This window comes from Myotis myotis, unplaced genomic scaffold (genome assembly GCF_014108235.1).
Source record: "Myotis myotis isolate mMyoMyo1 unplaced genomic scaffold, mMyoMyo1.p scaffold_m19_p_52, whole genome shotgun sequence".
Classification (NCBI taxonomy): domain Eukaryota; kingdom Metazoa; phylum Chordata; class Mammalia; order Chiroptera; family Vespertilionidae; genus Myotis; species Myotis myotis.
The window spans coordinates 286943-309165 of NW_023416360.1; the positions used below are offsets into that span (position 1 = coordinate 286943).

Consider the following 22223-nt stretch of genomic DNA (forward strand, 5'->3'; position numbering starts at 1 on the left):
AATGGATGGCCACCCCAGACCGGACTGGTCAACATAAGGGTTGCCACCTGGCCCCGACAAGCTCATGAAGATACTCTCTTCCTTCACACGTGAGAACCACATGCTTCGCATTCATTTCCTGTACTTTTGGGAGTAACCCCCAACAAAGGACTTCAGTACAGTTTCTTGTTCTGACAAAAGCACTGCCCTCATCTCAAGAGCAGAGTATATTTAGAAACATCACATCACCAAGAACTAGGTCAACACGAGACTCTGCACCCAAGTCCTCGCCATGTTACTATAGATTTCTCCCCGGAAACTGGTCGCCACTCACAATACTTGCTGGCCTCAGTCGCAGTCCCATCCTAGACCCGGACTCCCGCTGGCCTCCTCTGGTCCTGCCAAAGGCTATCTTATTAAAGAGCTACTTCAGATTCACAGCAACACTGAGAAGAAGGTGCACCGGTTTCCCCCGTGTCCCGCCCCCTCTAACCTCCCTCATTATCAACATCCCCCACTGCAATGGCACCATCGTTCCAGCTGAGGAACTACACGGACACAGCACAACCCCCCACAGGGACACTGGGAGCACTCGGGTCTCATACACTGCGCGGGCTTAGACAACTTACAATGACGTATGATGTGTCCATCTTTAGAAGACCACACAGAATGTTCTCACTGCCCCAAAAGTCCTCTGTGCCCACCTGTTCATCCCTCTCTCTCTCCAAACCCTAGCAAACTCAGATCTTTTTTATTTTTTGTTGATTTCAGAGAGGAAGGGAGAGGGAGAGAGAGAGAGAAACACCAATGATGAGAGAGAATCATTGATTGGCTGGTGAGGTCTGGCGTGGGGGGTGGGGGCGGGCTGGAGGGAGTCAATGGGGAAAAGAGGGAACATATATAACACTTTCAACAAGAATGATGGGAAAACCTATATAATAAAGAGGAAATATGCAAATTGACAGTCACTCCGCCACAAAGATGGCGGTGCCCACGGCAGAGGCGTTGGAGGGGGATGTTTCTGTAACACAAGATGGTTGCCCCCATAGCAGAGGCCGAGTTCCCGTAATGAGCCTTAACGAGCAACCAGCAGGGACCTGAGGCTGCGCCCCCCCACACCCCCTGTGGAGCTTGACTGGGGACCTCAGGCCGCACCCCCATCCAGCGGGGATTGACGGGGGACCTCAGGCCGCAACCCCCCACCCAGCGGGGATTGATGGGGGACCTCAGGCCAGCCCCCCCACCCAGCAGGGATTGATGGGGGACCTCAAGGTGTGCCCCCACCCTGGTGCTGGGCCAGGGGACTTCAGGCCGCACACCCCCGCCCAGCGGGGCTTGACAAGGGACCTGAGGCTGCACCCCCTGCCTGGTGGGGCTTGATGGGGGACCTCAAGGCGTGCCCCCTGCCCTGGCCCGGGCTGGGGACCTGAGGCTGTGTCCCCTGCCCAGCAGGGCTTGACAAGGGTGGGACCGGCCGGGTCTGGATCTCGCCCAATGGGGGTGGGTCGGGCTGGGTCTGGGTCTTGCGTGATTTTGAGGCACATGTGGGTGGGCAGGGACTTCACTCTGGGTCCCGTGGTGCGCCCCAGACTCTGACAGGAGGAAGATTTTCATATACATTTTACTAATTTTCTTTCATCTCTGACACTTCTATTATAGAGAAAGGGCAAATAGCAACATTAAAATATTTCCTCTAATTAATTCCCTTTTAATGTGCACGAATTTCATGCACCGGGCCACTAGTACTAAAATAAAGAAATAAAAAGTAGATTCCCTAGCCCATGACGGGCACTTACATGTGTTATTCATTTATTTCACAGAAAGTTGAAGGTAGTTATTAGCATCCCTGCTTAAAGAGAAGCAGCTTCGGACAGGAACGCAGGAATGCCCGAAGGCCCTCTGACCTGCTGCTCACCGGAGACAAGGCCAGGCTGCTCAGCCCTCCTCCCTGCTTCCAGGTGGAAAGTGACCATTGCAATCACATGCACTGGAACAGCTTTCAGTCCTGTTCACAGCACGGCGTGTGCAGTTCCCATGGGCAGAGAGATGAGGAGGGTCACTACCACCACCCAGCTCAGGGCGCCCAGGAGTGCGGCTCCTCAAACGTGGCCACGTGGGCCACTCGAGCGGGGTGCACCCCAGTGGTGTCACTGAGGCATGGGCAGAGGAAGGGTTTTCATGCTAATATCTATGAAAACCAGATTTCTTAACCAAGCTTCACTTCTGTCCTTCCAGCTCCACCTTCTCAGCCTGCAAGACGTTCCCGCTGCTCCTGTGAGTCGGACAAATATTTCCCTTGACAACTGTTTCCTTGTTACTCTCTTGGCTGATGTTCTGCATGAGAACTGAAAGGCATTTATCCCCAAGGGAAGCATTAGATTTTACCACGGGGGCAGGGATCATTTTCAACACTCCCCTCTGTTCTTTGTTTTACAGAAAGCTCTGGTTTTGTTTCACTTTCAGCTGGAGACTTAAATGACACCAAGCAAAGCCTCCTTAGTTTAGATTTCCAGGTAAAAAAGTTTTCTGCTTTAAGCTTCTGCTACAGCATGTGGAATGGTTATAATATTTGGGTGTTTTATGTTGTAAATATGTTAACATTTCAGGAAATTAGCTCTTACTAATAGATGTTTAAAGTTTAAAATGTGCATTATTCTGTTTACTTGTTTTTCTCAGGGTAAAAAACTTCTCAAGTATTTCAAACTTTATGGAGTTGGGATTAAATATATTTTTATATGTTTAAATAGAATTACATGCTCAGTAGAAGTGTAAGTTAGTTTGACATTTTTGCTTTCTCTATTTTTAAGTCCTAAAAGAACATAAAGGGTTAATGAAAACTTTTTTTCATTTTAAGCTGAGTGAGGTGAAAGGGATAACAGGCATCTCTCAGCTTCATGGAGAAGTTTAAAATTCTAAATTTAATGTTTTAAAACCTTACTTAAGAGTTCTGATAAAAAAACTTTAAGGAAAAAAACAGTAAGTGAACTGCGATTTACAGATGATATTTATGTGGGATGAATACAATGAGCGCTAAAAAAAGAATTCACTTGATCAAAATAATACTTGCTGTGATTAGAGTGCCATAAAATCTTTACCTTGGGAAACATTAACTCAATTGCAAAGTTGCTTATTAAATATTAAATGCAGTGCGGAACTCTATAAATTACTGAAAATCACAAAGGCACAGGCGTGAAGGATAACATGAGTACTGAGAGGCCATTTCATAAAAATTACTTAAACATTTCAATGAGATTATTTAGATTCTAATTTTGTTAAAGTTAAGGGAGCTCTGCAAATTTATTTCTGTACATGTCTATTTAGATTTCTGGATTAGTAAAAGTAGGCCAACTTGGAGGGAAATAGAAAGACGAAGGCAGATGGTTTCCAGGATGGGGTGAGCTCAGGCAGCTGGTGAGTGTTTGCAGGCGGCCCAGGGACAACAGGACCCCGGACTTCCCTCCAACCCTGACCCACCACAGGCCCGCCCCCCCACCCCCTCCCTGGCACAGGGCGGCAAGGCCAGAGCTCCCAGGCCAGCCCAGCGCTGAGGCCCTCCAGCAGGGCCTGCTTGCCCTGCCACCCGCACATTCTCCCCCCAGCCCCCCTCCCAGTCCCCTTTCCCTAAGCTTCCCTTGCTGCCTTTGTTATTCCTTTCTGGGGGTGGCTTGCTCTCTGAACCCATGTTTACAATTTTTGCAGTCAATCAGCTAAGGGATTTTCTCCTTCCTTACATTTTGCATGTTCGTTTTTTTTTAAAGTTACAAAAAGTTGTTCTAATATTGTTTCCTTTCAATGACTTATAGTAAAGATTTCAGAATGACTGCAGTAACTAATGTGCAGATACACTGAACAAAGGTTGCAGTGCTGGGCTAGCTGACATAATACTTTAGTGGCGGCAAGTCAGGATCTGACCCAAGGACAACATGGCTAGAGGAAGATGATTTTTTTCGATAAAGTTATAAAAAGAACTACTGAGATTCAAGAGGCAAACTGAGCAGATGGCACACCCTCTTCTCCTCTCACCAGATCCCTAGAAATAAGAGAAGACATATGATCAACAAATACACACATGCGTACGCAGCTACACTAGAAAATAAGAACTCCTGCTGAGGAGGACCGGGGAGGAGCCCTCGAAGACGGGAGAACACTAAGTAGGAGAGCCTGCACAGGGGAGAAGGATAAGTTAAAACAACAACACAACCCTATACATTGTAGTAAAACTTCTAAATATTAAAGGTAAATTAAAAATATGAAAAAGTTTCTATAGAGAGAAAAATAGATTTCTTAAGAAGAGATGAAAATCTGATTAAATTTAAAGTTTTCACTAATAACACTAGATATAAGAAACTAATGGAATAATATCTGTAAAGTATTGATGGCAAATAATTTCAAAATAATTCTATTTTTAACTAAACAGAATATTTTCTGAATATGAAAATTTAAAATTTTTACAACTCACAACATTCTCTTCTAGGACATGGATATATTTCAGCAGGAAATAACATGAATCTCAGGGAACTTCTGCTTCTAATAATGGCAGGCTAGGCCATCAGAGCGGCTGATACACTGAGAATAATTAGACAAGATAGGATAGTAACAGGGCCAACATACGGGACTGGACTGAGACCCACAGAGGTTTGGGAAACTTTCCTTCTGGCGGCATCTGTGAGTCCAGAAGAAGTGGAGAGAAGCTTAGTCTATGACTTTACAACAGCCTCTTTAGGCAAAAGAAACAAAAATCAAGGAAAAGGACCAAGCAAGCAGCAGCATGGTGGGGAAGGGATGCTGGGAAAATCTCCAGGCTTGATTTGGGGCACAAAGTGCCTCCACCACTCAATCTATAATTGGTAGTGCCCTTAGCTTCTTGCCCAAAGTAGATATCAATGCTTTTGGGATAAAGAATACATCATCCACCCTGGCCGGTTTAGCTCAGTAGATAGAGCATAGGCCTACAGACGAAGGGGTCCCAGATTCGACTCCAGTCAAGGGCACCTACCTTGGTTGCAGGCTTTTCCTCTGCCCGAGCCATGGCCGGGGCTCGCACAGGAGGCAACCAATCGATGTGTTTCTCTCACATCGGTATTTCTCTCTGTCTTTCCCTTGCTCTAAAACTCAATGGAAAAATATCCCCGGGTGAGGATTAAAATATAAATTTATTAATAATAATAATAAAAGGATAATATTTAAGAATACATCATCCTAGGTCTTCAACATATTTTCATATTTTTTATACACAATGTCTGTCATGCAATCAAAAGCCATCAAGCATACAAACAGATCAACATGGCTCAAGACTTAAAGAAGTACACTACAGAAACGACTACTTAAAGAAATACAGATTACAGAGGATCCTGAAAACGGAGTCTTCAGACACAAACTTAAAAAAATGTGATAAGTCGCTTACCGTTTAGGAGGTGCGTGCAGGCCCCCAGTCAGTGGCCCAGCCTCATGTCCACGGGCAGGGGGCAGGCCGCCGGCTCACAGGGCCCGCACCTTCCTCCCTCCCTCCCTCCTTGGGCAGAATGCATTCCATGGGTATTCACTACTGCCATCTGCACACGGCGGGACGCTCTGTCATTACACACATTGTTCTCATTAAAAAGCAAATTATACTTGGAAAAAAGAGTGATATGTTCAAAAAAGTAAAAAATAAGATTAAAATTTTCAGTAGAGTCAGAAGAACCCATTGCCAACTCAAAAAACTACAAAACAAACAAACTGCACAACATAAATAAGGAAGTCAGTGTGTGGATTTAATAGCAGATAAACCACAATTGAAAAGATAATTAGTGAGCTGAAAGACAGATTAAAAGAATAACTAGGATGAACCACTGAATCTCAGAAGGATGAAAAATAAAAGGCAGGAAGAGAGACATTAAAGACATAATAAGAAACAAACAAAAACAAACTCATAGATAGAGAAAACAAACTGATGGTTGTCAGATGGCAGGGGGTTTTGGAGGGTTGGGGTCTGGGTGAAAAGATGAAAGGTTTACGTAGTACAAACTGGCAATTACAAAACAGTCCTGGGGATGTAAAGTACAGCACAGAACATAGTAACATTGTAATAACTATGTATAGTGTGAGGTGGATGCTAGACTTATCAGAGTGATCACTTCATAAGTTATATAAATGTTTAACTAACTATGCTGTACGCCTGAAACAAATATAATAGAGTGTCAACCAATCCTATATCCTATATAATAAAAGGCTGATATGCAAATTGACTGAAAGGCGGAATGGCCGGTCACTATGATGTGCACTGACCACCAGGGGACACACGCTCAATGCAGGAGCTGCCCCCTGGTGGTCAGTGCGCTCCACAATGTGGAGCACTGCTCAGCCAGAAGCCAGGCTCACTGCTGGCAAGCACAGAGGTAGTGGCGGGAGCCTCTCCCGCCTCTTCAGCAGTTGGACATCCCCCAAGGGCTCCCGGACTGCAAGAGAGCACAGGCTGGGCTGAGGGACCTACCCCCTGAGTGCACAAATTTTGTTCACCAGGCCTCTAGTTGAAAAATAAAAAAAGTAAAATCCCAAACATACAAAATAAAAATGACATAAGAAAAAGACTATCATACATGCAATTGTAGTTCTAAAAAGAAAGAGGAGAGAGAAGCAAGAAAGTATTTGAAGAGACAAGGGCTTAGAAGTTTCGAAATCTGATGAATATGAGGCTACAAGTTCAAAAGTGCTATTTAAAAAAACCCACAAGAAAATCCTATATAAACAGAGTAAAACAGCTGAAAACCAAAGCCAAGAGAACATTTTAAAAGCAGCCAGGAAAAAAAGTAACTTTTAAGGGAGAAATAATTAAATTGACACATGACCACTTAATAGAAACTATGGAAACAAGAAGACATTGGAATGAAATCTTCAAAATGCTAAACAAAAATACTTGTCAACCTATAATTTCATATCTAGAGAATATAGCCTTTCAGAGAAAACATAAATATTTTCAGACAAACAAAAAGAGAACTGCTCATCAGTTGTCCTGCACTAAAAGAATTAAAAATCTTTATCAATCGGAAATAAAATAATCCTATAGAAAACTGATGATGCTGGAAGAATAAAGATAATCAAAAAGGATAAATGTTTAGGTAGGTCTAAATTAGTGGTTCTCCTCTGGGAACAGGATAATTCCCTCTATACCCTAGGATATATTTGGTGATGTCTAAAGGCATTTATGGTTGTCACAAATGAAGGGAAGGTATTAGGGGCATCCACTGGCTTGAGGCAAGGCCATCCCCCAACAAGAAAGAACTGTCCAACACAAATGTTAATAGTGCAGAGCCTGAGAGAGCCTGATATAAATAAAATGTGAGTATAAAACACAACAATAATAATCTTCTGAGGGTTTAACATGTGTAAAGAAGTAAAATATATGACAAAAGCAGCACACGTGCCAGGGTGAAGTGGAAGGTGTCCTGATCCTTGCATTGTACAGGAAATGGCAAAGGTACTGATTTGTATTAGACTTGATAACTCAAGGATGTGTGTGGTAAACTGTATAAAAAAACAGAATAGTAAAGGTGTATAGTTGCTAATGTAGTAATAAAAAATAAGTAATCAATTTTTTAAAAAGCAAGCAAGAATAGAAAGAAAAAAAACACACAAAACAAAACAAAAAAACACCACCACAGCCCAGGCAGGATAAGTAGGAAGCAAATAGAAAACAGATTTAACCCAAAATATATCAACTGCTACATTAAATATAAATAGACTAAACATTCCAACTGAAAGACAAAGGTTGTTAGATTACATTAACAAAGATGTGCTATAGAATGTATCTATACTAATGAAAGGGTAATATGCTAATTAGACTGGGAAACCTTCTGGAAAAAGGCATGGTGGCGGGGCCGAGGCAGAGGCAGTTAGGGGTGATCAGGCCAGGAGGGGAGGGCAGTTGGGGGTGATCAGGCTGGTGGAGGGGGCAGTTAAGGGTGAGAAGGCCGGCAGGGGGGCCAGTTGGGGGTGAGCAGGCTGGGGGGGGGGCAGTTGGGGGCAAGCAGGCTGGCAGGCAGAGTGGTTAGGGGTGATCAGGCAGGCAGGCGAGCAGTTACGAGCCAGCAGTCCTGGATTGCGAGAGGGATCGGGCCTAAATCAGCAGTCGGACATCCCTGAGGGGTCCCAGATTGGAGAGGGTGCAGGTCGGGTTGAGGGACACCCACCTCATGCACGAATTTTGTGCACTGGGCCACTAGTATTGAAATATAAGACACTAGAAAATAAAATAAAATGATGTAAAAAATATTCTAAGTAGACATTATCCAAAAGAAAGCAGCTACATTATTAGACAAAATAGATCTATGACAAAAAGCATATTAGAGATACAGAAAGTACATCATGATAAAAGTGCCAGAAAAACAAAACTATATATAAATGTGCATATACCTAAAACATAGCCTCAAAATATGTTAGTAAATATGACCAAAGTGATTATAAATATTAAACTACATCCAAAAATAAACCCAAGGGGTAATATAGTTCAAAAACAATATTATCTCAATTGTAAAGTAAAATTAAAACAAAAATACTTCCAGAAGACATATGTGCAAGAATGTTTATAATAGCAAAAAACTGGAAAAATTAAGTATCATCAAATTGTTCAATAACTTATGAGATGAAAATAGAGTGTACAGGCCTGATGGATTTATATAAACTGACATACAGGGTGAGGCAAAAAGTAGGTTTATAGAAGTTTGTATGGAAAATCTTTAAATTAAAGCCTAAGTTACCATTACAGCGGAATGACCAAAACGACTGATCGCTATGATGTGCACAGACCACCAGGGGGCAGACGCTCAATGCAGGAGCATCCCCCTCATGGTCAGTGCGCTCCCACAAGGAGAACACCAGTCAGCCAGAAGCTGGGCTCACGGCTGGCGAGTGCAGAGGTGGTGGCGGGAGCCTCTCCTGCCTTCGCAGCAGCGCTAAGGAGCAGTGAGCCAAGCAGTAAGGAGCGAGGGGTCCCAGATTGCAAGAGGGTGCAGGCCGGGCTGAGGGACTTCCCCTCCAATGCATGAATTTTGTGCACCAAGCCTCTAGTACAGCTGTGGACAAACTACGGCCCGCGGGCCCGATCCGGCCCGTTTGAAATGAATAAAACTAAAAAAAAAAAAAAGACCGTACCCTTTTATGTAATGATGTTTACTTTGAATTTATATTAGTTCACACAAACACTCCATCCATGCTTTTGTTCCAGCCCTCCGGTCCAGTTTAAGAACCCATTGTGGCCCTCGAGTCAAAAAGTTTGCCCACCCCTGCTCTAGTAATACAATAATTAACACAATAATAATACAAGAATAAAATGTTTTGCATACTCACAACTGTAAGCCTACTTTTACCCTATCCTGCATATGTCCATATTTTATTACTGAGTGGAGGGAAAATAAATTGTGGCATAATATATATCAAACAATTCTTTAGTGTTAGTATAATAAATATATACTAGAGGCCTGGTGCACAAAAATTTGTGCACTGGGGGGGTCCCTCAGCCTGGCCTGTGCCCTCTTTCAGTCTGGGACCCCTTGGGGGGGTGACCACCTGCTGGTTTAGGCCTGCTCCCTGGGGAATTGGGCCTAAGCTGCAGTCAGACATCCTTAGTGCTGCTGAGGAGGCAGGAGAGGCTCCTACCACCACCGCTGTACTGGCAGCCGTCAGCCTGGCTTGTGGCTGAGCAGAGCTCTCCCTGTGGGAGCGCACTGACCACCAGAGGCTAGCTCCTGCATTGAGTGTCTGTCCCCTGGTGGTCAGTGTGTGTCATAGTGACCAGTCATTCCCAATCTTTCTGCTGTTAGGGTCAGTTTGTATATTACCCTTTTATTATATAGGATAGAGGCCTGGTGCACAGGTGGGGGCCGGCTGGTTTGCCCTGAAGGGTGTCCCGGATCAGGGTGGGGGTCTCGCTTGGGTGCCTGGCCAGCCTGGATGAGGGGATGATGGCTGTTTGCAGCTGGTCACACCCCCTTCAGGGTGGGGGTCCCCACTGGAGTGCCTGGCCAGTCTGGGTGAGGAGCTGAGGGCCGTTTTCAGGCTGGCTGGTGACTGAAGCTCCCAACCTCCTTTTTTTTATTTTTTATTCTGGGATTTATTTACCTTCTATGGCTATCACTGGAACTGAGAGCCGGCTTTAGCTCTGAGGCCCGGCTGGCTGAAAGCAGGTTTCTGGGGATTGTTTAGCTTCTATAATTGCAACATAGTTGCTTAGACTGCAGCTCAGAGGCCGGCAGCGGCAGGCGGGTAACCTTGGCTTCCTCCATCACTAGAGCAAGCAAGCCTCATGTTCGCTTCAGCTGCCTGGCTGCCGGCCGCCATCTTGGTTGGCAGTTAATTTGCATATCGCCCTGATTAGCCAATGGGAAGCATGTCGGAGGTATGGTTAATTACCATGTTTGTCCATTATTAGATAGGATATATATGTTTAGACGGGATCATGAAAGATACACTGAAATAGGGATTAGGAAACTATGGCCTATAGGCCAAATCATGTTTGTTTGTTTTTAAATTATATTTCTATTGATTTCAGAGAGGAAGGGAGAGGGAGAGAGAGATAGAAATATCAATGATTAGAAAGTATCATTGATCAGCTGCCTCTTGCTTGCACACACACACACACACACACACACACACACACACACACATCACCACTGGGGATCAAGCCCGAAACCTGGGCATGTGCCCTTGACCAGAATCGAGCCTGGGACCCTTCAGTCCACAGGCCAACACTCTATCTACTGAGCCAAACTATCTAGGTCCTGTTTGTGTTTTTTAAATGAAGTGCCATCAGAACACTCTCATGCCTATCCATTATTTACTTATCTTCTATGGTTACTTTTAAAATTTTTAGTATTTATTTATTTTTAATCCTCGCCCAAGGATATTTTTCTCCCATTGATTTTTTTTTTAAATATGTTTTTATTGATTCCAGACAGGAATGGAAAGGGAGAGAGAGAGAAACATCAATGATGAGAGAGATTCATTGATCGGCTGCCTCCTGCATAGCCCTTACTGAGGATTGAGCCCATAACCCCAGCTTGTGCCCTGACCTGGAATCAAACTGTGACCTCTTGGTTCGCAGGTCGATGCTCAACCACTGAGCCATGCTGGCCAGTCATTCCAATGATTTTTAGAGAGAGTGGAAGGGAGGGAGGAGGGGGAGAGAGAGAGAAAGAGAGAGGGAAACATTGACATGAAAGAGACATATTGATTGGTTGCCTCTCACACACACCCTGACCTGGAGCTGAGGATCAAACCTGCAACCAAGGTACATGCCCTTGACTGGGAATCGAACCAGCAACCCTTCAGTCTGCAGGCCGACACTTGAACCACATTAGCCAGTGCCTCTGGCTACTTTGGGGCTACAGTAATAGCAAAGTTGAGTAGTGGATTTTTGTTAATTCTCACCCAAGGATATTTTTAGAGAGTGCAAGGGAGGGAGGGAGGGAGGGAGGGAGGGAGAAAGAAGGAAGGGAGGGAGGGAAAGAAGGAATGAGAGAGAGAGTCCGAGAGAGAGAGAGAGAGAGAGAGAGAGAGAGATTGGTTGCCTACCACACTTACCCTGACTGGGGCCAAGGATCAAACCTGCAACCCTTTGGTGTGCAAGCTGATGCTCTAACCATTTAGCAACACTCGCCAGGGCAAAGTTGACTAGTTTCGACAGAAACTGTTGGGCAACAAAGCCAAAAACATTTACTCTCTAAACCTTGAAGAAAAAGTGTGCCTATCCTTGTTCTAAACTATGAATTGCTTTTAAGGCAACCTATCTTTTATGCCTTATACACGTATATCATTTTAAATAAAAATACGATTTTTATAAATTTAAACACATCTTTTTTTAAAGGGCAGTGCTATTATTATTCAACAGTCTCTAAAAAAACAATAATAACCAGAATGTATATGCAGCAGACCTAGGAAGGGCCTTAGAAAAGATTGATTTAGAGAGATTAGAACTCAGGAGAGAGAAATTGTGAATATGAACGTTATCTAAAAGTCTCTATGGGTTATCCTGTGGACAATGAATTGTAGCTCAACCCAAGGCAGACCTTTTCACAGAGATTTCAAAACATGAACATGGAGTTCCCCATTCCTGGAAAGGACATGCCTGCAGAGACTCACTCACAGCCCAAGTCCCACCCAGCGAAGCCCCATCAGAAACGATGCAGGGTGCGAGGAGACAGCCCATCATGAAGCACACGGAGGAACAAGCTGAAGGGAGAGCCCTGTCAAGGACTATGCGGTTCTGTGCATGGGCATACGTATGAGGCTTGGAAACAGATCAAAATAAAGAATGCTTGGAATTAGGGGGAAACCTTGGGAAAGTGATTGCCATATGGGATGATTTGTTCATAACTCACCCATCTAGTTATGATACATCAGGTTCTGCCTGCAAGCAACACATGACTGTCTTGATTAAAAACCATCAGTAACTCTTAGTTTCTCCAAACCAGGTTTCTGGGTCTTAGCACAAATGGCACTGTTTGCCAGCTGATTCCTGGCGGTGGCAGCCTATGCTAGGCATTGTAAGGCGCTTGCAACCATCCCTGACTTCCAAAGCCTAAAGCATCCCCTCCACTGTGACTCTAGAAATGTACCCAGACACTGCTAAAAGCGTGCCCTGGGGGCAAAATCGCCCCCAATCCAGAAGCACGGCTGTGAACTACCGCTAGCAAACTTTTGCTGCGAGCACTGCAGGCTGCACTGTTAAGTCTCTGTTGTAACTATTCAACTCTGCCATTGTAGTGCAAAAGCGTAAACCACATATAAATAAACTAGAGGCCTGGTGCATGAAGTCCATGCATGGGTAAGATCCCTAGGCCTGGCCAGTTATCAGGGCCAATGAGGGCCTTCCTGCTGCCGGCTGGGGCTTTCCTTCATTCCGTGCCGTCTCCTGGTGGTCATCCCACACCTATAGAACTCCCTCCTGGTCTCCCAGTTGAACTTCTGTGGGGGCAATTTGCTTATTAGGCTTTTATGTATATAGATGAATACAGCTATTGCAATAAAATATGTATGGATATTGAAATTTTAATTTCATATAATTTAATCTGTCTTAAAATATTACTTAAAAATTTAAAAGCATTAAAATATAAAAACCATTTAAGCACCCAGTACACTCAATTTGGCCTTGCGCCCCAATTTCCTCACCTCTGATCTCAGCTACTATCAACCCCACAGCCTGGTCCTCAGGCCCGTCCAGTGTCACTTTACTTCTGCCTGAAGCGAGGTCTGAGGTCAACAGCCATGCCAAGTAGCTCAGACACATTGGGACTAAATTTTATTCATTACATGATTTAGATGTGACTCCAAATAGCCACTCCTTGACTGAACAGCAAAGCCGCAGCCCTATCCAAATATATCTACCCATTACCCCCAGCCCATTCACCCTGGGTGATCTCTTCCACCGCCTGACTGCAAGCCCATCCCCGAGATGCTTTCTGCATAGAAAAGTTTGTATTGCCCGGCTGGGGAGGCTCAGTGGTCGAGCATCAACCTATGAACTGGGAGGTTATGGTTCCATTCCTGGTCAGGGCACACGCCTGGGTTAGTGGGCACGATCCCTGGTGTGGGGCATGCAGGAAGCAGTCAATCAATGATTCTCACTCATCATTGATGTTTCTACCTCGCCCTCTCCCTTCCTCTCTGAAATCAATTTAAAAAATTTTTTAAAAGTTTGTATTTTCTACAGTTTTATATAAAGGGAATCATGTATGTTTCCTCTTATGTAAGACTTCTTTTATTCAATGTAATTATTTTGAGATCCACTCAATATTATTGCTAAGTAGTCCTTCACTGTATGGATATATTAGTTTGTTTTTCCATGAACATGCCGGTGGACATTTAGATAGCAATACTAATATAGCTGCTCTGCACATTTACACTCATGTCTCAATTGGTTGCCTCCTGCATGTGCCCCAACCCGACCAGGGCCCAGGCCAGGGAGGAGCCTGCAACTGGGTGCATATAACTTTTTGAATTAGTATTTTGGGTTTCTTCAAATATCTGAGAGTGGAAATGCTGGGTAATAAGATGGCTCTATTTTTATTTTTTTAAATTAAATCTTTACTGTTGAAAGTCTGACATATGTCCCCTTTTTTTGCTCACTGACCCTTTCTAGCCTGTCCCCACTCCCCACCCAAGGACTAAACCAGACTACTGTCTGTGTCCATTGGTTATACATATACGCATAAAAGTTCTTTGGTTGCTCTCTTCCCACCCACCCCACTCCCCTGCCTTCCTTCTAACACTCTGCAGTCTGTTCTATGCTTCTATGAGACTGGATCAATTCTGTTCAATTTATTTGGTTCATTCAATTCCACTTATTTGATACTTATCATGTGATGCTTGTCTTTCCCTGACTGACTTATTTTACTTAGCATGATGCTCTCCAGGTCCCTCCATGCTGTCTCAAAGACTAAGAAATCCTGCCTTTTTACAGCTGCATAGTATTCCATGGTGTAAATGTACCACAGCTTTTTATCAATGCATCTACTGATGGGCACTTGGGCTGTTTGCAGATCTTAGCTATTGTAAATTGTGCTGCTATGAACATAGGGCTCATACATTCGTTATAATTGGTGCTTCAGGTTTCTTAGGATATATTTCTAGAAGTGGGATCACTGGGTTAAATGGCAGTTCCATTTTTAATTTTTTGAGGAAATGACATACTGTTTTCCATAATGGCTACACTAGTCTGCATTCCTACCAGCAGTGTACTAGGATGCCCTTTTCTCCAGATACTTGCCAGCACTTGTCATTTGTTGATTTGTAGATGATAGCCATTCTGACAGATGGAAGGTGATACCTCATTGTCATTTTAATTTGCATCTCTCTGATGATCAGTGACTTTGAACATTTTTTCATATGTTTCTTGGCCTTCAGTATGTCCACTTTGGAGAAGTGTCTATTTAGGTTCTTTGCCCATTTTTTAATTAGATTGTTTGTCTTCCTATTACTAAGTTGTATGAGTTTAGGATATTAACCCTTTATCAGATGTATCATTGCCAAATAAGTTATCCCATACAGTGGGCTTTTTTGTTTTGTTCATAGTTTCTTTTGCTCTGCAGAAGCCTTTTATTTTTATGTACTCTCATTTGTTTTTATCATTAGTTTTCTTTGCCCCTAGAGATATATCTGTAAACATATTGTTACAAGAGCTATCTGAGATTTTATGGCCTATGGTTTCTTCTAGGATTTTTATGGTTTTCACATCTTACATTTTGTTCATTTTGAGTTTATTCTTATGTATGGTGTAAGTTGGTGGTTTAATTATATATCTTTGCATGTATCTGTCCAATTTTCCCAACGCCATTTATAGAAGAGACTGTCCTGACTCCATTATATGTATTTGCCAACTTTGTCAAATATTAATTGAGCATAGTATCTTGGGTTGATTTCTGGGGTCTCTTTTCTGTTCCATTGATCTATATGTCTGTTCTTGTGCCAGTACCAAACTGGTTTAATTACAGTGGCTTTGTAGTATAGCTTGATGTCTGGTATTATGATTCCTCCAACTTTGTTCTTCTTTTTTAAGATTGCTGAGGCTATTTGGGGTCTTTTGTGGTTCCATATAAATTTTTGGAGTATTTGTTCTAGATCTATGAACTATGCCATTGGTATTTTAATAGGGATTGCATTGAATCTGTAGATTACTTTGTGTAATATGGACATTTTAATGATGTTGATTCTACCAATCCATGAACATGGTATATTCTTCAACTTGTTTATATCTTGCCCTATCTCTTTTTTCAATGTCCTGTAGTTTTGTGATTATCAGTCCTTTACTACCTTGGCTAAGGTTATTCCTAAGTATCTTAATTTTTTTGTTGCAATGGTAAATGAGATGTTTGTTTAGTATATCTTCTTGAGAATTCACTATTGGTGTAAAAATGCCATAGAATTCTGGGTGTTAATTTTGTATCTTGCTACATTGCCGAATTCCTTTATTAAATCTAGTAGTTATTTGGTGGAGTCTTTAGGGTTTTCTATGTACAATATCATGTCACCTGTGAAAATGAAAGTTTTACTTCCTCCTTTACAATTTGAATGCCTTTTATCTCTTCTTCTTGTCTGATCGCTGTGGCTAGAACTTCCAGTACTATGTTGAATAAGAGTGGCAAAAGCAGACATCCCTGTCTTGTTCCTGTTCTTAGGGGAATGGTTTTAGATTTGGCCCATTGAGTATGATGTTCGCTATAGGTTTGTCACATGTCCTTTACTAGAGACCCAGTGCACGAATTTGTGCACGGGGGGTGGGGGTGGGGGGTCCCTTGGCCTGGCCAGCGATCAGGGCAGCTGGCTGGGGAAAGGGTCCGTAAGAGGTTGGCTATGGGAGCGCACTGACCACTAGGAGGCAGCTCCTGCGTTGACCATCTTCCCCCTGGTGGTCAGTGCATGCCATAGTGACCAGTCGTTTGGTTGACCAGCTGTACAGTTGCTTAGGCTTTTATATATATATTAGGGGCCCAGTGCACAAAGATTTGTGCATGGGGGTGGGGGGTTGAGGGGGGTCTTTCAGTCCGACCTGCACCCTCTCTAATCTGGGAGCCCTCAGGGGAGCCATCTCCAATCGGGAGTTTCTTTCTTTGCAATCATATGAGCAAATTGTCTGAGACCTACAACCCAGTTTGGTTTGTTGCTCACAGAATGATAACGGCATTTTTTTTTTCTTCATTGGTGGAGATTTCCTGGAAGTTTTAGGATATTTTCACTTTAATTTTTCCTAGACGCTCTGATTTTACTTATGTCCCTCACCCTTGCTTTCCCTCCATTCCCCACCGCAACAGTAACTTGCTCCAGGCTCACTTTGCTCTAGTGTCTAGGAGATCCGTCTGCCACCAGAACTATGATTCCCAGCATTCCTGGTGCTTCCCGTGCTCTGGGCTTCCACTTCCGGTCCTGGGGTTGCCAGCAGAACTACTATTCCCAGAATTCCTGGTGCTCCCCGCAATGGGAGTGACCGAGGGAGCCATGGCTCCCCAAGCCTCCAACTCTCCCGCTATGCTCTCCAACCAGCAACCAAGGGAGCCACATCCCCCCGAGGGAGCAACCGAGGGAGCGACATCCCCCCCAATCTGCCAGCTCTCCCACTTCTGCTCTCTACCAGGCATCTGTGTATGCAAATTAACCCACCATCTTTGTTAGGTTAATTTGCATATTCACTCCTAATTGGCTAGTGAGTGTAACAAAGGGATGATCAATTTACATGTTTCTCCTTTATTATATAGGAGGATAACTAGAGGCACGGTGCATGAAATTCATGGGGGGGGGGGAGGGTGTACCTCAGGCCAGCCTGCACCCTCTCCAATCTGGGACCCCACAGGGGATGTCTGAAGCAGGTTTAGTCCCATTTCCTGTGGGATCGGGCCTAAACCTGCAGTCCGGACATCCCTCTCACAATCCTGGACTGCTGGCTCCCAACTGCTCACCTGCCTGCCTGCCTGATCAGCCCCTGCTTCTGCCTGCCAGCCTGATCACCCCCTAAGCACTCCCCTGCCAGCCTGATTGATGCCTAACTGCTTCCCTGCCAGCCTGGTCGCCCCCAACTGCCCTCCCCTGCCGGCCATCTTGTGGCTGTGGGCGCCGCCATCTTTGAGGGCAGGACAATCAATTAGCATATTCCCTCCTTATTGGCTGTGGGCTCTGCTACCTTTGTGATGGTGTGAGGGTCAATTAGCATATTCCCGCTTTATTAGATAGGATGTTGAGATATGATCCCTCTATTCCTGCTTTGCTGAGAGTTTTTATCAAAAATGTGTGTTGAATTTTATTGAATGTTTTTTCTAAATCTAATGATATGATTATGTGATTTTTGTCTTTCAATTTGTTTATGTGATGTATCATGTTTATTGGTTTGCAAATATGGTACCAGCCTCACAACCCTGGAATAAATCCCACTTGGTCATGGTGTATGGCGGTGGTTCTCAACCTTCTGGCCCTTTCAATACAGTTCCTCATCTTGTGACCCAACCATAAAATTATTTTCATTGCTACTTCATAACTGTAATGTTGCTATTGTTATGAATCATAATGTAAATATCTGATATGCAGGATGGTCTTAGGCGACCCCTGTGAAAGGGTCGTTCAACCACCAAAGGGGTTGTGACCCACAGGTTGAGAACCGCTGGTGTATGGTCTTTTTAATATATTGCTGGATCCAATTTGCTAATATTTTATTGAGGATTTTAGTATCTATGTTCATCAGGAATATTGGACTGTAATTCTCTTTCTTTGTAGTGCCTTTATCTGGTTTTGGAATTAGGATAATTCTGGCCTCATAAAAAGAGTTTGGAAGTGTTCCTTCCTCTTGGATTTTCTGAAATGGTTTGAGGAGTGTAGGTGTTAGTTCTTCTTTGAATGTTTGGTAAAACTCCCCTGTGAAGTCATCCATACTCAGGCTTTGTTTACTGGGAGTGTTTTGGTTACTGCTTCTATTTCATCAGTTGTTATTGGCATATTCAGGTTTTCTGATTCTTCCCGATTCAGTTTTAGAAGGCCATATTTTTGTAGGAATTTGTCCATTTCATCCACATTGTCCAGTTTGTTGGCATTTAGTTGTTCACATTATTTTCTTACAATCCTCTGAATTTCTGTGGTGTCAGTTGTTACTTCAATGCTTTCATTTCTGATTTTACTTATTTGGTTCCTTTCTCTCAGTTTCTTCATGAGTCTGGCTAATGTTCATCAATCTTTTTTAACTTTTCAAAAAGCCAACTCTTGGTTTTATTGATCTTTTGTATTGTTTTGTTAGCATCTGTGTCATTTATTTGTGCTCTAATCTTTAGTATTTCCTTCTGTCCACTTACTCTGGGCTTTACTTGTTGTTCTCTAATTTTTTAAGTTGTAGGGTAAAATAGTTTATTATTAATTTTTCTTGGGTGTGTGTGTGTGTGTGTTTTGAGGTAGGCCTGTAGTGCTAAGAAACTCCCTCTCAGAACTGATTTTTTGTTGAGAACTGGGGTTGTTGTGTGTTCATTTTCATTTGTTTTCGGGAATTTTTTTATTTCTTTCTTGATCTCCTTGGAAACACATTTATTGTTTAATAATATGCTATTAGCCTCCATATGTTTGAATGTTTTTGGGTGTTTTTACTGTAGTTGGTTTCTAACTTGATTCTACTGTGGTCTGAGAAGATACTTGATATGAGTTCAATCTTCTTGAACTTGTAGAGACTTGTTTTGTGTCCTAACATGTGGTCTATCTTTCTGAATGACCCATGTGCACTTGAGAAGAATGTGTATTCTGCAGCTTTGGGGTGACATGTTCTATAAATGTCAGTTAAATCCGTCTGATCCAGTGTGTCATGTAGAGTCACTGTGTTCTTGGTAATTTTTTGTCCAGAAGATCTATCCAGTGAAGTCAGCAGGGTGTTAAAACCCCCTACTATGATAGTATTGCTGTCAATCTCTTCTTTAAAGTCCTCTAGAAATTATCCTATATAATAAAAGCCTTATGTGCAAATCGACTGAACGGTGGAACAACCAGTGGCTATGACATGCACTGAACACCAGGGGGTAGATACTCAATGCAGGAGCTGCCCCTAGCCCGCAAGCCCCAAGCCAGCCAAGGCGGGTGCCAGCAGGGGCCCCCCGATTACCCCACCAGTCACCCCACAGATCAGCCCTAATCACCAGCCAGGCCTAGGGACCCTACCTATGCACAAATTTTGTGCAACGGGCCTCTAGTTTTATATATTTAGATGCTCCTTTGTTGAGTGCATATATGTTTACCAGGGTTACAGTCTCTTGTTGGATCGATCCTTTTAGGATTATGTAGTGACTTGTCTCTCGTGATGGTGATTCCCCCAAGTCAAAATCACCTGGATGGCACAGGTCTGTTGGAGAAAGATGCTTTCCGTAGCATGAGGGAATGACTTAGCAAAGGAAACTGGAGTGGCTGCCCTCCGAACACACCAGCGCCCCCAACCCTGGACTCTCTTGACAAGGCTCTAGTCCACTCTGTCCTCCCTCTACTGGAGTCCAAAATGAGTGGCTGCACTCAAAATGTTGTGTTGGCCCTTTAAGAGGGTGCCTGCCTTTCCAGTCGTCTCTCACTGCCAGACAGCAATCCTGCTGCTTTTCACAGCCAGGTGTCAGGTGGGCACCTTTCTCTGCTTGGTGCTCTGGGCTGGGGAGCCCACCTGGGGGTTTAGACCTCAGGGTTCTCAGTGGGAACCAACCACAGCTGAGATATTCCTTCAGACCTTCAGCTGCTGACTGTGGTTCTCCATCCACTGCTTTCCCATCCCCACCCTTCCTACCAGTCTCTGTGCTATCTTCACTTTCCACTCTTTGTTATAAAGTTTCTCTCCAGCTAGTCTTCAGTTGACTTTTCAGGGTGGTTTTTCTGTATTTCAGTTGTATTTCCAGTTTAGTCAATATTTGCTTTATATAGTAGGTGTACCGGCTAATAATGCGGATTTTGTAATCAAAGAAAACACAGTAATTTCAAGAGAAACATTAAAAGTGCTTTATTCAAAGTAATGTCCATTGCTAGCTACACATTTCCCCCATCTTTCAGGTAATTTGTGGATACCGTCCCAATAGAACTTTTCTTGTTTTGAGGCAAACCATTCAGAGACCCAATTTTCCACTTCTTCGTACGTTTTGAAGTACTGCTCAGAAAGTACATGTGCCATCGATCAGAACAAGTGGTAATCCGAAGGATCAAGGTCTGGTGAATATAGCAGGTGGGTTAATACTTCCCAGCCAACATCTTTTAACGTGTCTTTAACTGGTTTTGAAGTGTGTGATGGTGCATCATCACGAAGCAAAATTACTTTGCTGTGTCTTCTGGAACATTCTGGTCGTTTTATGATCAAAGCGTGGTTCCAATTGATTATTTGTTGTCGGCAGTGATCACTATTAATGGTTTTACCTGGTTTTAGAAGCTCATAATACACCACACCTTCCTGACCCCACCAAACGCAGAGCATTGTCTTCTTTCTGAAGCAATTTGGCTTTGCAGTCGATGTTGATGGTTGACCTGGATCAATCCATGATTTTGTGCGTTTGGGATTCTCAAAATAAATCCACTTTTCATCGCCAGTCACAATTTGATGCAAAAAAGACTTTCTTTTGTGCCATTGAAGCTACATTTTACTGATGACTTTTTGGTTTTCCATTTGTCTTTCATTCAGTCGATGTGGCGCCCGTTTTCCTTCCTTTAAAATCTTTCCCACTGCTTGTAAATGACCAGAAATTGTTTGCTGAGCAACGTTTAATCTTTCTGTGAGTTGTTTTTTGAGTTTGACATGCATCTTCATCCAATAATGCTTGTAATTGTTGGTCTTCAAACTTTTTCGGTTGACCTGGATGTTCTTTGTCTTTCACATCAAAATCATCACTTTTAAAGCGTTTAAACCAGCATTCACAAGTATCTTGAGATGGAACATGTTCACCATAAGCTTCCCGAAGTATATGATATCTTTCAGCAGCACTTTTCTTCAAAATAAAGTAATGAATTAAAACTTCTCATAAATGCTTTTTGGCACAAAATTTGACATATTTAAGCATAAAAATACCTATGATGTTAACACCTTCAGCAAATTTGACATATGAAGTTTGAAGCTTGCTGTCAATACAACAAAATAGCATACATATCAAATGCATATATATATCAACATATGTGTAACTCCATCTATTGAAAAAAATCCGCATTACTAACTGGTATACCTAGTATTTAGGTGCTCCTGTATTGGATAAATATTTATAAGGGTTATATCCTCTTGTTGGATTGATACCTTGATCATTATGAAAAGTCCTTCTTTGTCTCCTATTATATCCTTTGTTTTAAAATCTATTTTGTCTAATTTTTTTTCCCCAATGGCCAGGGAAGTTTTATTAGAGTTTGGATTGTCACTGGGTGGGTTGACATGGGCCTCTTACCACCCACACAGCAACTCCAAAGTTTCTCTGTAAACGTCTTTATCTCTAACATAAACAACCACTCCTCCCCCCTCCAAAAAAAACCCAAAAAAACCCAAAACTATAAGTGGTGCTGTTTCTTTCTTATATGGCTCAAATAATTAAAATTTTTGGTAGATATACAAAAATCTGAGTTTTGTTTTTTTAAATTAAGTGCTCGCCTTCAATCTTTTTTTCCCCTTTATTGATTAAGATATTACAAATGTGTCCTTATCACCCCAATGTCTCCTCTCTTCACTGATACAGCTCCTAGGGCATTGGAAACTAAAGGGAAAATAAACAAATGGGACTATATCATAATAAAAAGCTTCTGCACAGCAAAAG

The 22223-nt window shown here is 43.0% G+C and overlaps 2 protein-coding genes across 5 annotated transcripts in view; one reads left to right on the forward strand and one right to left on the reverse strand.

The window, feature by feature from the left end:
• LOC118657345 (centromere protein P) overlaps positions 1-22223 on the reverse strand; it is a 255966-nt gene that overhangs the window by 19606 nt on the left and 214137 nt on the right. The gene's annotated exons all lie outside the window — the stretch shown is intronic.
• ECM2 (extracellular matrix protein 2) overlaps positions 2039-22223 on the forward strand; it is a 66801-nt gene continuing 46616 nt past the window's right edge. The window contains exons 1-2 of one of the 2 annotated variants that reach the window (XM_036311214.1): positions 2039-2253; positions 2416-2492. The gene's annotated coding sequence lies outside the window, so the exon portion shown is untranslated. The remainder of the gene's footprint in view (positions 2254-2415; positions 2493-22223) is intronic. The other variant, XM_036311215.1, reaches the window with a different exon arrangement.